At 38.6% G+C, this 13,648-nt stretch overlaps 1 protein-coding gene and 1 long non-coding RNA gene across 2 annotated transcripts in view; one reads left to right on the forward strand and one right to left on the reverse strand.

The window, feature by feature from the left end:
- Positions 1-5,028: 5,028 nt before the first annotated feature.
- Positions 5,029-6,453, reverse strand: LOC127953952 (uncharacterized). Its single transcript, XR_008153381.1, has 3 exons — positions 6,278-6,453; positions 5,332-5,516; positions 5,029-5,189 (listed from the first exon to the last, which is right to left on the reverse strand). It is a non-coding gene; the product is annotated as an uncharacterized LOC127953952 (long non-coding RNA).
- A 5,394-nt stretch (positions 6,454-11,847) lies between these two features.
- The window catches only part of rarab (retinoic acid receptor, alpha b), a 107,522-nt gene continuing 105,721 nt past the window's right edge, over positions 11,848-13,648 (forward strand). The window contains exon 1 of the mRNA XM_052553323.1: positions 11,848-12,190. The gene's annotated coding sequence lies outside the window, so the exon portion shown is untranslated. The remainder of the gene's footprint in view (positions 12,191-13,648) is intronic.

Raw genomic sequence — 13,648 nt, forward strand, 5'->3', positions numbered from 1 at the left:
GTAAGAGCAGAAATCTAAAAGTTTAGATCAGATTCATTCATTTTTCCAACACAAATGTGGGCATGGCTGTGCTCCTAGAATGGCCTAAGGTGACCCCAGTTTCACTTCTCATTTCAGAAGGTGTTGATGATAGCGCTTGGGCACCAAATAAACAACAGCATGAGGAACAGGAAGCCCTTGGTGAAGAGCATTGCGTGAGAGACAGTGAGAAGTGGGCTGAGGTTTTGAGCATGTGTGTGTGTACGTGTGCGCTTCTGCTCTTCAGTTTAACTTTTGTGGTGGCATGTACTGATGGGTGAATGTTACCCAGTGACCTGCCTTTTCATATTGAGCCGTTATGCTTTTGCATGTTGGCCGAATCTGCATGTGAAGTATTGTGGATATATGAATCTTTAAGAAGACCCGACAGTGTCACTCTCTTTTCAGGTAAGAGAAAAATCAGATCTTATCTACAATAAATATTACAGTAGTCTCTGTGGCGCTTGTAGGCAGTGTGCTATTTAAAGAAAAAATGAAAAGAGTGTTACGGTTTCCTCTCACATTGATACACTGTCAGGACCTCTGGAGGAGAGGATGTATGTTTTGTGAGGGGCTCCTGCTCGCGAGGGCCGAGTGCCCAATGCCTGCTCACTGTAATGTGACGCGACAGCTAGCCTTCACGCACCAGTGGGCTCCGTGTCCTAAAATGAACACAGGAGGACTCTTTCAGGAATGAAAAAAATGGAGAAGAGGCTGGAGTATGTGGGAACATCCTTATGTAGAAAGTGAAAGACATAAAAAAATGAGGAATTTTTGTTTGTTTGTTTGTTTGCGCAATTAGGACCAATGTAGAAAGTTACACATATTTAAAAATTGTTAAAAGTAAAAAAAAAAAAAAATGCAATTTTGATCAGACTGATATCATATGTAAACAATATCTCTTAATCCTTTATTTTAATCTAAAATGGCTTGATATCTGAAAAATGTGACTGTTTTGCAGTACATTGCTGTTTTAATGTTTGAATATACACACAGAGAAAGCACAAATGAAGTTGAGTGGAGTGAGTTTAGTAACAAATGAGAGACCTGGAGAAAGACAAGGTGGAGATTGTATCATGTGGCTTACATAGTGAAGCTGGTGTTTATTTGTGGTGCTTGTTACAGAACTAATATGATCATACTATGGTAATATCATGGTTCTGGATGATAGCTATGGTAGTCCTCAAATGATGTCATGCTATCATGGTACATCACAGAGTATGGTATAAGCATGGTAGATGTCATAAAAACATTGTGTTATCCTATGGTATTGTAATGTCAATAAGGCACACCAGTAGTGCATGGTCTAGTGCAAACAACATGGTAATACTCTGGTACTTTTTGTTAGAGTATTATATTTTCACATGTATTTGTACATTTGCCATCAGCTGAACCCATGTACACCAAAACAATATAATTGGGCAGCACATTGCTCTCTCTCTGCTCTGTAATTGAGGCAGCAAAGGTTCTTGTTTTTCCTGGTCCTTCTCTAAGGTTCAATGATGTGATCGATAACCAATTAAAAAACTCAGCAGATTAGCCAAGCCACAAACAAGACAAGCGGTAAAAACAAGAACGTCTGCCCGAAATGTGCTCTAAACGCATGTTGACATGTTTGTAAAGCGTATCAGTTGTCAGTGTGTAAAGAAATCCTGTGATGGGAACTGGCAGAAGTGAACAGGGGGTAAATAAAACGGTCGCCATGTTGAGTCCATTTCCTAAACTTGCTGTCTTTTAACAAGCATCAATTTCCATCAAATTGGTGCCCAGGATTTTAATTGCAGTTTACAGAGTTGTTCGGTTTTATTGAGCTTGTGAATGTGTGTTTGTGTACAGGCAGAGAGGGCTTGTTACGCACCATTTGGAGCAGGGAGCTTTCTTTTTTTTGGGGCCTGTTGTGTCTGGTTATATACTAGCGGCACTATCATGCATCTATGATCTTGTTACCAATGAACTAAACAATAAACTCGAAGATGTTTGATTTTTTTTTTTGAATGATGACAAAAAGTTATGAAAATATTGATCCAGTATGTCCTGGGAAACTTTGTTGTTGTGAATTTAGGTCGGCGGATGTTCAGATAGCACATGAAGAAGACAAGGTAGGAATTGGTAAGTGAGGTGAATAATTCATTTGTCTCTTCCATGTGTACCCTGTCTGCACTTTCATCACCCTCATTATCCCTGTCATCACTGGGCTCTGTCCTCTCCACCAGCTCATGGTGCCATTCACTCACTGCCTCTGAGAAGCACTGTGTCTAATGCGGATATATTTCAACAGATTAGTTTCCCTGAGAAGAGAGGATGGTTTGAGAGTTTCTTGTCCATCAGACTGTACCTACAGTAGCCTGGAAACATGTAGGGAAATTGTAGAAATAATATAATGATTTATTTATTCAGCCTATTTATTTATTTACACTCCTATTCAACAGTCATGGGATTAAAGGGGTTATATGACGTTGCTTAAAAGAACATTATGTTGTGTATTTGGTGTAATGCAATGTGTTTATGCGGTTTAAGGTAAAAAAAAAACATTATTTTCCACATACTGTAAATTTTTGTTCCTCCTCTATGCCCCGCCTTCTGAAACGCGTCAATCTTAACAAAGCTCATTGGTCTGAAAAGTGAGGTGTACTCTGATTGTCCAGCTATCCAGCGCGTTGTGGTTGGCCGAATACCTCAAGTGTGTGACAGAAATGTTATGCCCCTTGCCATACTGTGATGCTATGTGTCCTGGCACGATGACACAAAACCAATAAAACCCATTACAAATTACGCATTTGTTGCATACAATGGGGACATAGTTACTGATTAGAATGACTTATACTGTCTTTTTACATGTTTCATTGTATCACGCCGCATAAACATAAAACCATGTCTGAATTTGTGATCTGAGAACTGACCCAAATCAAGTGCTACTCTACACGACTCAAAACTCACGTTTGAATCATCATTGGCAAATCCTTTACATGTGAAAACGTACTTACAGACTGTGAGTCAGAACAGCCAGCATTGTAGTCTACTCCTGCAAAACATTCCTCTTCCTCTGTAATGTTTGGGTTGAACTTTTCTAGAACAGTTCTGTTGTAAACTCTGACTTTGGGAACTCATGGCCTAATGGTTAGAGAGTTTGAACCTCAGATTTTGGGTTCAAGTCTCGTGCCGGCAATACCACGACTGAGGTGCCCTTGAGGAAGGCACCAAACCCCCAACTGATCCCTGGCCGCCGCAAAAAATGGCTGTCCACTAGGGATGTGCGGGTCAGGTTTTTTACCAACCCACATCCCCCTTTTATTAAATTATTTGGCCTGCCCCAGCCCGCCCCGCAAATAAATACAAATTTCTTGACCTGCCCTGACCCGACCCGCGCATGAGACGACCCACGCATCAGAGACATCACGCAAGTTACGTTGCTACGTACGCCTTCGTATTGTAACCTTATCAAAGAACCTAATAAAATATGAAAATATATATTGCTTAATATTTAACCCTTTCACACGTGAGTTTTAAATTTTTTTAATTTGTAGACGTACGTTATTTTAGAATGTATCGCCTTATTGTTTCCATGGCGACGCGTGCTTGTCATGAGACACATAACACAACAAACGAACAGTCGTTGTGCAGCATAGAGAACTTCATTGATTAAAATATAACTTTGTGAGATCGCAATGAAAATGAGTGACAGCTTAATTAATTGAGTGCTCTGTTTGCAATAGCAATGGATGGCACTAAAACCTTTATATAGCCTATACCAGAGCCATATAGAGAGAGAGTTGCGACAACGGAAGTTCGAAATGTTTGGTTGTCACGTGATTCGTGTAGACTTCAAATAGTTCCAGGAAGTGCGTTGGCGGCCATTCAAACTGATAAGAGTAGAGTGACAGAACTGCGATTTCTGGTAATAAGGAATCAATAAATGCATTTATTTTATATGTTTATATAACACAATGACATATGTATGTAGCATGAGTATGTAGTTACAGCGATGTTGTTTTTAAAATATCAAATCGGGTAATATTTGAGGATTAGTGTTCAATTACCGTTATTTTAAAAACGTATTTCAGGATAACGTTAAGTTTTATAAACACGGGTTGCTGTTGGCTTTTTACGTTACATATTGTCCATTTTTTCACTGATCTCATGTTAACTAATGTCATATTGATGACTTTCAGGTAGTACAGAGACAGGCTGGTGACAGGTGATTTTCAGATCGCACCGCACTATGGGTCAATTAACTGTTAGTAGCAGTAATTAGCATGTTAAATAAATGTAAAATGAAGCTTACTGTTTATAATTCTTACAATTACATATAGTAATATAATTATGTATTATAAATAATATACCTATTATATCTAGTATAATTCTTACAATACTTATTCATGTACACAATATATTCAGGTTTAAAACCACTTAAGCATGCTCGTATATAAACATGTACACTGCCATTCAAAAGTAATGATGCTGAAAATTCAGGTTGGCATCACAGGAGTATATTCCATTTTAAAATAGAAAACAGTTATTTTAAATTGCAATTATACAATTAACTATTTACAGCAATTCATGAATACATTTCTAATAAATTTAATAGCATGACAAGCATTTTGTATGTGTCCTTTCTTTCATGTTGTCCTTGCAAAGTCTCCACCGTGGTTTACTGTGCTGCATGGGGATGCTCCACTCAGTCAGAGAAAGGTGTGCGAATGTATATCTTCCCAGCTGACATAGAGAGGAGAAAATAATGGTTGGCTCAAGTCAGCAGGAGCAATCTAAATACAAATAAAAATTACAACAACAAAAAATTGTTAGGTAATTATACTTAAATTTATTTGCACTTTTTTACATTGACAATGTTTTACTAGAAATAAGGAACAAGCAAAGCCTTGCAAAACCCAGGGAGCTGAGACTCATGGTGAGACATTGCAGGGAGTCATCAGTGTTACCTATAACTGTGCATTTAACCACCATGTGATATGTACTGTAAGTGGGTAGACAAAAAAAAAAGGTGAGTGTGAAAAACTAAACTGAAGTCAGTATGCAGACAAATTGTGGCAAAGCAATTTGTCATGACCAAAAAATTCAAGAGTAGGCTGAGACCAGATGCTATTCCCACAATCTTTGTACACCGTCCTGTGGTCAAAAAGAGGAGGGCCCTGCTCCACGATGCACCCCTAGACCTGTGAACATACAAGAAATGGCTACTGATTACAGCTATGTTATTTCAGGTGATTCATATATAATAAGTACAAACTCGTACTAGTTGAAGTAAAGTGATGTGATATTTTCAATATTTAAAATTAGCAAAACCATGTATTCTACCTCTATCAGTTTCAAAGGTTGAGGAAAAAAGAACGAGGACACTCAGAGAAGGGAAAGTGAGAGTGAAGAAAAAGGACATGGCTAGAGAGGAGAGACAGGGACAGGTGACACTGCCCAGTCAACCAGCAGCAAGTCAGTCAGCAGCCAGTCAGCATTCCAGTGAACCATCAGCCAGATACCAGGGTCTATTAAAAAAATTTAAGAGACAAGAAAAAAAAAAAAGATCAAGCAATGCAAAGGCAGCACTAAGAAAAATAATGAAAATTCAGCTATCAAAAAAAAAGGTCCCCTCAGCTCTCCAGACCTGCATCCTCACTGATGCTCCATCACAGAACAGTTCAGTGGCACCACTAATCCTCCACCCACCAGAACCCACAGAATATTACAGTATGTTACTTTTATACACTAACAAGTCTAAGTATATAATACAGTATTATTATATAATATAGACAGGTAATAGTAAATGAATCACAATGACTAAAAACACTCCACTCATGTTTTTGCAAACTCAATTCACTCTAAATGTATATCAATAGGGTGCATTTTATTATTAAGTAATTTAATACGTGTAATAAGGAACAAACTTTATAACCTCATTTTTACCACTTCCACTCACCGCTGTCACACGTTATATTGAACTAACGTAATAGGCTATGTAACGTTAGCTAACTTTCCCCACCCTGCAAAAAAATATGTTTATACTCCTTTTTTTCTAATTGCAAACACGATGGATGATACTGAATTATGAGAACAGATTTTACAATTATTAGGGTGTTCGTTACTAACTTTATTCAGCTCCAGTCCTAGCCTAATCTGTTAGTTATCTGATAACAAACCTTAAATCTACTCATTTAATGAGTGATTATCTACTAGAAGGTTTTAATTTGCAATTTATTGTGATTAAGATGTACTGATAATACTCAATCTTATTATTTAAATGTCTTACCTGTTAAAAGTGCGTTGCAAACGGTTTGTTCTGCTGCATCTTCTACGGCGCGGCATCGGTTTGCCGCTACTTCCGGGAACTATTGAGAGGCTCCACGAGCCGCCATTGCTGTAAAAAAAGCGTTCCATTGGAGTCAATGGAGTTGTCGCAACTCTCACTCTATATGGCTCTGGCCTATACCACCCTCACTAATTTAAGAAGCACCATGAACAATTTGATTTTGGAGTCAGGCTTGCCTCCTATTCACTTCTCTTGAAGTTAACACAACTATGACAACTGCTATTGAGAAACCCAGAAATATGAAAAAGGTCCATGTGAAGACCCATGTGAAGTCCATGTGTTTTCTGAACCGTACCAGAGCCCACCTGTAAAAGGGGTGGTATGTGGGGTAACTCCGGTAAGGTTTGTTTGTGATGTGAATGCCATTGGACTAAATCATAGAAGTAAACCACTACTAATGATGTATGAATTTAAATTTTATGTTTATTCACTCACTTTCTTGAAAATGCGACTGAAGCACTGCAGCAGAAAGAATTTATTTCTAATTTCTGCTCACAGAAATTGACTCCCACAGTTGAACCAAGTTTGAAAGCACCCTAACAATCCTGGGGGGAAAAAAACGGTATCACATTTTCCACAAAAAATATTAAGCAGTGCAACTGTTTTCAATATGATAATAAAAAGCAGCATTTCTACCATCTTCCATCTAACCACACATCCATCTTGAGGTTTAAATTCCATCCTCAGGTTACTCAAATTCAGCCTCGGCCAACCATTTTCCCAACACTTTCACCTTTTCTGCATTGCGAAGCCATACACACTGTCAAGCCTTCCACATGTCCTACACTAACTTCTGTGGAAATATGTCAACACAAGGAATAATGTGTTCGTTTAGCCTTTAGAAATGTGAGACTTCTAAGCCTCTTCCTTATCTGGGGATACGAAGAACAACATGCACTATAAAAATTCCCATACAAATAAAACTCCACCAGTGATTGTACAAGAAACCAAAGAAATCAGCTCATAACATAAAAACCAACTACCACACCTCTTTCTGCTCTCCTCAAGATACGTCTCAGTAATTCTACTTGCCTCATCTTATGGCAGTACCTCCGACCTACATTCTGCCTTTTTTCCCCTCTACTTTTTCCCCACTCACTTAGTTCTGTCTATTGTTATCAGTCCGCCTAATGGGCTTCAATCCATGGCTTTGTTCTGGCAGGCCAATGAGCGCAGAAAGAGAGGGAGGCAGAGGGTTGGCGAGAGAAAGGGCAATCGAGTTTGTTTCTTTAAAGGATATCAGTCATTTCGATATGATCGCCCTCCCAAGCAGCAGATTCACAAACACAAGACTTCCTCTCCCTGAACCGAAGGCACCAACAATCATACTTCAGCTCTCACACATGAAGGGTGTTGATACTCCAATAAAACAACTCTAGACATGTTTCAGAGCTAATAAATGTCACAAATAGTCTAATAAAAGAGGAATAATTATTGTCATAAAATCAATAACAACAACTGTTAAGTATTATGGTGACTAAACAGTCTGTGTGCCAGGCTTAACTTGCTATTGATTGACAAATGAAAAATGCAGCATAATATTTTATGTTTGATATAACTTTTTTCTACAAGCACTATGGAATATAATGACTGTTTTGTTAACATATATTTAAGGTTATCAAAGAGAGCTGACAAAGATTTGAAACAGCCCATTAATATCTCTGATGGTTGGCAAGGAAAATAAAGGAGAGATAAAAGTGCACTAACACATGCACTTAAAATAAAAGTAAACCTGACTGCTCTGCTTATAGATGCTAAAGGGTTAAGTACGTTCACTGCCCGCATCTGGGAGTCATTTAAAACATTCCACAAGGCTTACCACATGCTTTCAGACAGGCTAAACCCCATGGAGCAGATTGTGCTATCCAGGGCTGGAAGTTTTCAAAGAGTGCATTTCAGAAAATGAAACTTGTTATAGCTTTTTAAAGGCTCTAGATGAGATGGTGCGAGGACGGCAGGGAAGACTGTACTCGTTTGAAGATCCGTGACTATCTGAGCCTGCCTTTGTGCACCAGTGTGTGTGTGGATCAGTAGTAAGGCTGTGCTCTTTGAAGTGGTGGGATGCTAAACGGCGCTAGCTCTTTCCCACCCTCTGATAGGATCTTCACAGGCTTGTGTTCCCAGCTCATTTCCTCTGGTCAAGTCTTGTGACCCGTCAAAACACAGTGGGGTTTTAGGTGTTCGCTCTAGATAGGATACAAAGGCCATACAAATTAAACTTTGTGCAAGTACACAATGAGAAAAATGACAAGCTCACTTAACCACAAGCAGGCCCAGTAAATTTCATTTCAGGGTTGATCACTTAATTTCACGATTCATATGTGCTAAACAGATTCAGGATGGTAAAATAAGCCAAGATCTTTGTCAAGCCAAGAAGCCAAGAAGGAGTCTTTGTCATTTTTGATCAATTTAAGGCATCTTGTCTTTGTAGGCATCTTTAGGTACATATGTACAGTAATTAGATTAAAATGATAATATACCACTGATCTATAATAGAGAATATATAAATCAGTGTAATATACAGATGTTTGTATAGACTAGGTTTAAAATGCGAAGCTCAGTTTCATGTGCTGAATAATGGTTAAGCTATATAAAATGACCATTTAAAACAGGGATCTTAACATTCCTTGATCAGAAATCTAGACAAATGCTGAAGGCCCCTGAAGGTTTGAAATGGTCACGTAATATTCAACACTTCACCACTTAGTCCCATTATACTTCTGAAGAATTCATGAAGCAACACAGCAATAAAACATCTAACCAATGATGTAACCATAATGTTTTGTGTAATTAGAGCTAAAGACTTTGCTAAAACTGGGAGGAATCCATTTTTTATTGTCCTGTCTGATTATGAGCACTCTAAAGCTTCTATATAACCTAAGACATGTGATGTGTTTAAATATAGAATCAAGAAAAATAGAGTTTTAGTTTTTAGATATTTTCTTCTAAGTTGAAGAAAGGGATCATGAGTCATTAGAACAGCCATTGAAGCCATTAGGGCAAGAAAACCACATGTGACATGAGTCCATCTAAACTTAAGGATAGTTTATTTTTCCTCTTCTGTTAATGGGACGTTCCCTCATTTCTAAGGTGATGGGCCATATAGGCAAAAGGTCTTGGCATCCTTTCAGCAGTTGTACTATTTGAATCACACTCTGCAAGAATATCTAGAGGGGTCACTCAGAGCGGGCAGTAATATTGTACACAAGGATGAGTAGCAAACAAGTAGAAGCAAAGGCTACTCCTAGAAATAGCTCATGTAAACAAGACGAGAGGAGACAAACTGATGTCTCTTCCCTGCTGTGAAGAAAAACAAAAACAGAAACAGATTAAACCAGTCTTTGCTGGTCTTGCCTGGTCTCCCGCCCCGCTTAGTCCAACAATCTGGCTTGATTTTTCTTCTTTCGTGGCCTATTTAATTGGTGTTTCACTGTGGATGGAGAAGAAGAAGTTTGAAATTCTTTGTTGCAAAAGAAGACCTTTTGCAACATTGATACAGTGTCCTTGTCGTCACAGTAAAGTGGTGAAAGATCGTATACCGAGTGTGGATGTTCAGAGCTTGTGTAAATTCAAAGCATCATCACAAGATCAATGGTGCTTGCAGTTGTTTTTCACACAGTGCACATCACTATGTTGACACATCTGTTCTGAGACCACAAAGGACAGCAATGCAAATGTTGCTTGAAGCCTTTTGCAGCGCTCTACTACCATATCATACACTGTAAAACTGAAAAGATATTTAAGACACCATTTAGGGGTTTTCAGATTTACACTGGGGGAACTTCTAGGCACCTTATGATGGCTCAGATTTTCTACTGTGCACTCAAGGAACTTTCATATATTTCCTCTATTTGTTTCAAATCCTTTCCCATGTGATTTAGTGTTACTGGAGGAACTGTTGATCGTGTTTATAAAATTCTTCCAGGAATTTATGGATTCCATTTTGCTACTCATACCCCTATTCCATCAAAATGGTGATGTTTAAACCATATCATATTTCTAACAATACACTTTTATTTGAGATAGATATGAGTTTAAAAAACCTACAAAATTGACATGAGTTATCTTTTTCCAAGGATGTTATTTAAAACATATATAATAAAGAAGAATTATCATAGTAATCAATTCAAAAAGCAACTAGAGCACAGTGCAAAATATTTTGTACATGTCGGTCAACTGAATGTGCAGAATCACTTCCACTGACGTTTCCAGTGTAGACCGTTTCACTGGCTACACTTACATGTATACAAAAGTAGTCTGACTATTGCCAAAAATAACAATATGGAATTACTCAGATTTTCAGTGTTTCTCAAACGTTTTTTACTCGATTTCCGGTTACAATATTTAAGAAAAAAAGATTTAAACTAATATTTTTTACTCACAATTTCTGACCCACAAAAATATTTAAGAGCTTTGCATATCTAGAATATATATATATGTTTTTTTTTTTTTTTTATTCATTATAAAAATGCCTATGCAATTGTATTAAATTAACATGACCTTTTCCGGTCTAGAAACTTGAAGGCTTTTTCAAGACAGAAAACAAGGAATTCTGCACCTTGATTTTTATTTGTTTGGGTTAAATTTAAAATCATCTTGACCCCCCCTGGGCCCCTGGTTCAGAACGTCTGATATAGACAAACCTCTTCAATCCACTTACATGCTAATTTTTACGTTGATAATAATAAGTGTGATCATTTCTACTGCAGTTTTATTATCCACTAATATCCAATTCCACAGCACAAATTGTTACATTTACATGCAGCAGGTTTTTATTTCTCTGCTTCCCATGCATAATTTTTGGCGGCTCTCAAGTTGTCAGGAACATGACACTATGTCTCTGACCCACCTAGAATCTGAGTTCTGTCAGTGAACCTCAAATGTGATCCTGGACCACAAAAATTGCACTATTTTTTTGCAATAGCTCACAAATGACTAAAAATTTTTGATTTTTCTTTTATGTCAAAAATCAATAGGATTTTAAAGATCATGTTCCATTTAGATATTTTGTAAATTTCCTACTGTAAATATATCAAAACGTAATATTTGATTAGTGATATGCATTGGTAAGGACTTCGTTTGGACAACTTTAAAAACGATTTTCTCTCAAAAAAAAGAAGTTTTGAAGATTTTTGACACCTTCAGATTCTAGATTTTTTAAATGTGTATCTCGGCCAAATATTGTTCTACCCTAGCATCAATGGAAAGCGTATTTATTCAGCTTTCAGATTATGTATAAATCTCTGTTTTGTGTGTTTGTTGTTATTTTTTTTAATTACCCTTAATGCCTTGTTTTGCGCTCTAGGGTCACAAATAATTCTTTAAGTAGCCCTATCTTTTCATTTTTACTGCATAATTCTGCAAGAGCTTCTAGATGAAGTCTATAAATGTTGTTCTAGCCAGCAGTGACCTGAAACATAGCCTTGCCCTAATGCAAAAGCACTAAACTTCCTGCATAACGCGCTGCGGTTACGTAAAGGCAGGCACCAGCTGAGCTTATGTTCAGTGGTACCGTGCCCTGAAGTGACACCGCGCGCGCAAGGGGAGAATGGGAGGAGACGGCGGCGTATGCTGACCGGTGTTCGGTTTCACCAGCTCACACGTGACCGCAATGGCTGCTTGTCTGCTCTGTGCAGTGCATCATTCCTCCGCTGCACAGCGAATGTAGGCTACATCAGTTTTCTCGCTTCGTTGAACTGTTGGTGCAGACATTTAGCACCCGCCGAGGCGAAACTCCTCTCCGCGTTGCATCGACCAGCTCACCGGCTTAGAACAGCCCCATTCGGGAGAGAAATTAAAGCGTCTCGGGCTTCAACTTCCACCAACCAACACGGCGGTAGGAGGAGTCAACAGGTATTGTCGCTCTCTATTTACGTGAGAATACAATTGCTATGCTGACAGGTAGTCGCATTGATAGCGTCTTGACAGATGTGGAGCAGAGAATAGGCGCGTCTTTCGGCGCTCAGATGCGGTGTGCTACTTAGCTGTAAAGCTGTCCGTTGCTTTTGATCGAAACGGCATACGGGGGGTAATAACGACCGGTCTGCGGCAGCTACGTAATAAAATGCGCTGTATTGTTCTCTCACCTGAATGAGCAATGTGTCATGAGAGCTCTTGCAGCAGGTCTTTCACGCAAAGCGTCGCTACGCTCCACCAGCTGAGCGACTGGAATTTCGTCGTTCGCGTCGACTTTATCCAAGCAATTTATCCTTTCTGTCCTTTAAAAGTCTTATGTGTTGTGTGTTTGATAATATAGGCATATATAACATGTTGAGCGCCATTTACGTGTAGCTACAGTGCCTCGTTATATCACAATGAATTTAACTGGGTCACAAACAAAAGCAACAAATGCCTCTATGTTAGTAATTTCCTCCGTGGATTAACTCTGCTGAAAATAGTTTAAGAGCATTAGGTTCGACCTGCAGTATGAATATCTAAATACTGAGCGCAATATCAGGGCTCACTTGCCCGAAGCTACCATTTAAAGGGATAGCTCACACCCAAAATTCAGATCAGTACAGTAATGAAAATATACTCGTTGACATGTTGTTTGAAAGCTGTACAGTAATGGCCAGAAGTTTTGGCAGTGACATCAATTTTGTGTTTTGCAAAGTTCGCCGCTTCAGCAGTTGTGGTGTTCATTCACATTGTTTCTAGATTATTCTGTAGAGTGATCAGAGGCTTTTTAAATAATTACTAAAAGCTTAATTGGTCAAAAAATGAACTTTTCACAGAAACACACATTTCACTGTTTTTGATCCTGACACAAAATAAATGTTTAGATATTATTAATTGACTAATCATATGAGCAGCACATGTGAAAGTGTGAATGAATACTAGTCAGGTAAAATCACTACTAATAAGATTGTAAGAGCAGACTGGTTGTTATAAAATGAGGGAAGAAATGCTTCCAATAATTGTGTTCTTGGTAGCAATGGTTATCTCCAAAGAAACCCATGCAGCCATCATCGATTTGCATTCGACTGCAGTGAAGAAGTCTTCAGGACGTCCCAGAGTGTTCAGCGAGCATCAGGACTGTCTCCTCCTGTGGAGTCAGATACAGAATCATGTCTCCAGCAGTGAAGAGATTGCTCAGAAACAGCAGCAGGTGACGGCATCTGCACGCAAAATGAGACCAAGACTTGGACAATGGCCTGGTGTCAAGAAGGGCAGCAAAGAAGCCACTTCTCTCCAAGAAAAACATCAAGGACAGACTGAAATTCTGCAGGAAGTACAAGGATTAGACAGAAGACTGGTGCAGAGTGATTTCCTCTGACGAGGCTCCCTTCCGACTGTTTGGGACATCTGAAA

The sequence above is a fragment of the Carassius gibelio genome, chromosome B3, assembly GCF_023724105.1.
Source record: "Carassius gibelio isolate Cgi1373 ecotype wild population from Czech Republic chromosome B3, carGib1.2-hapl.c, whole genome shotgun sequence".
In the NCBI taxonomy this organism is placed as follows: Eukaryota; Metazoa; Chordata; class Actinopteri; order Cypriniformes; family Cyprinidae; genus Carassius; species Carassius gibelio.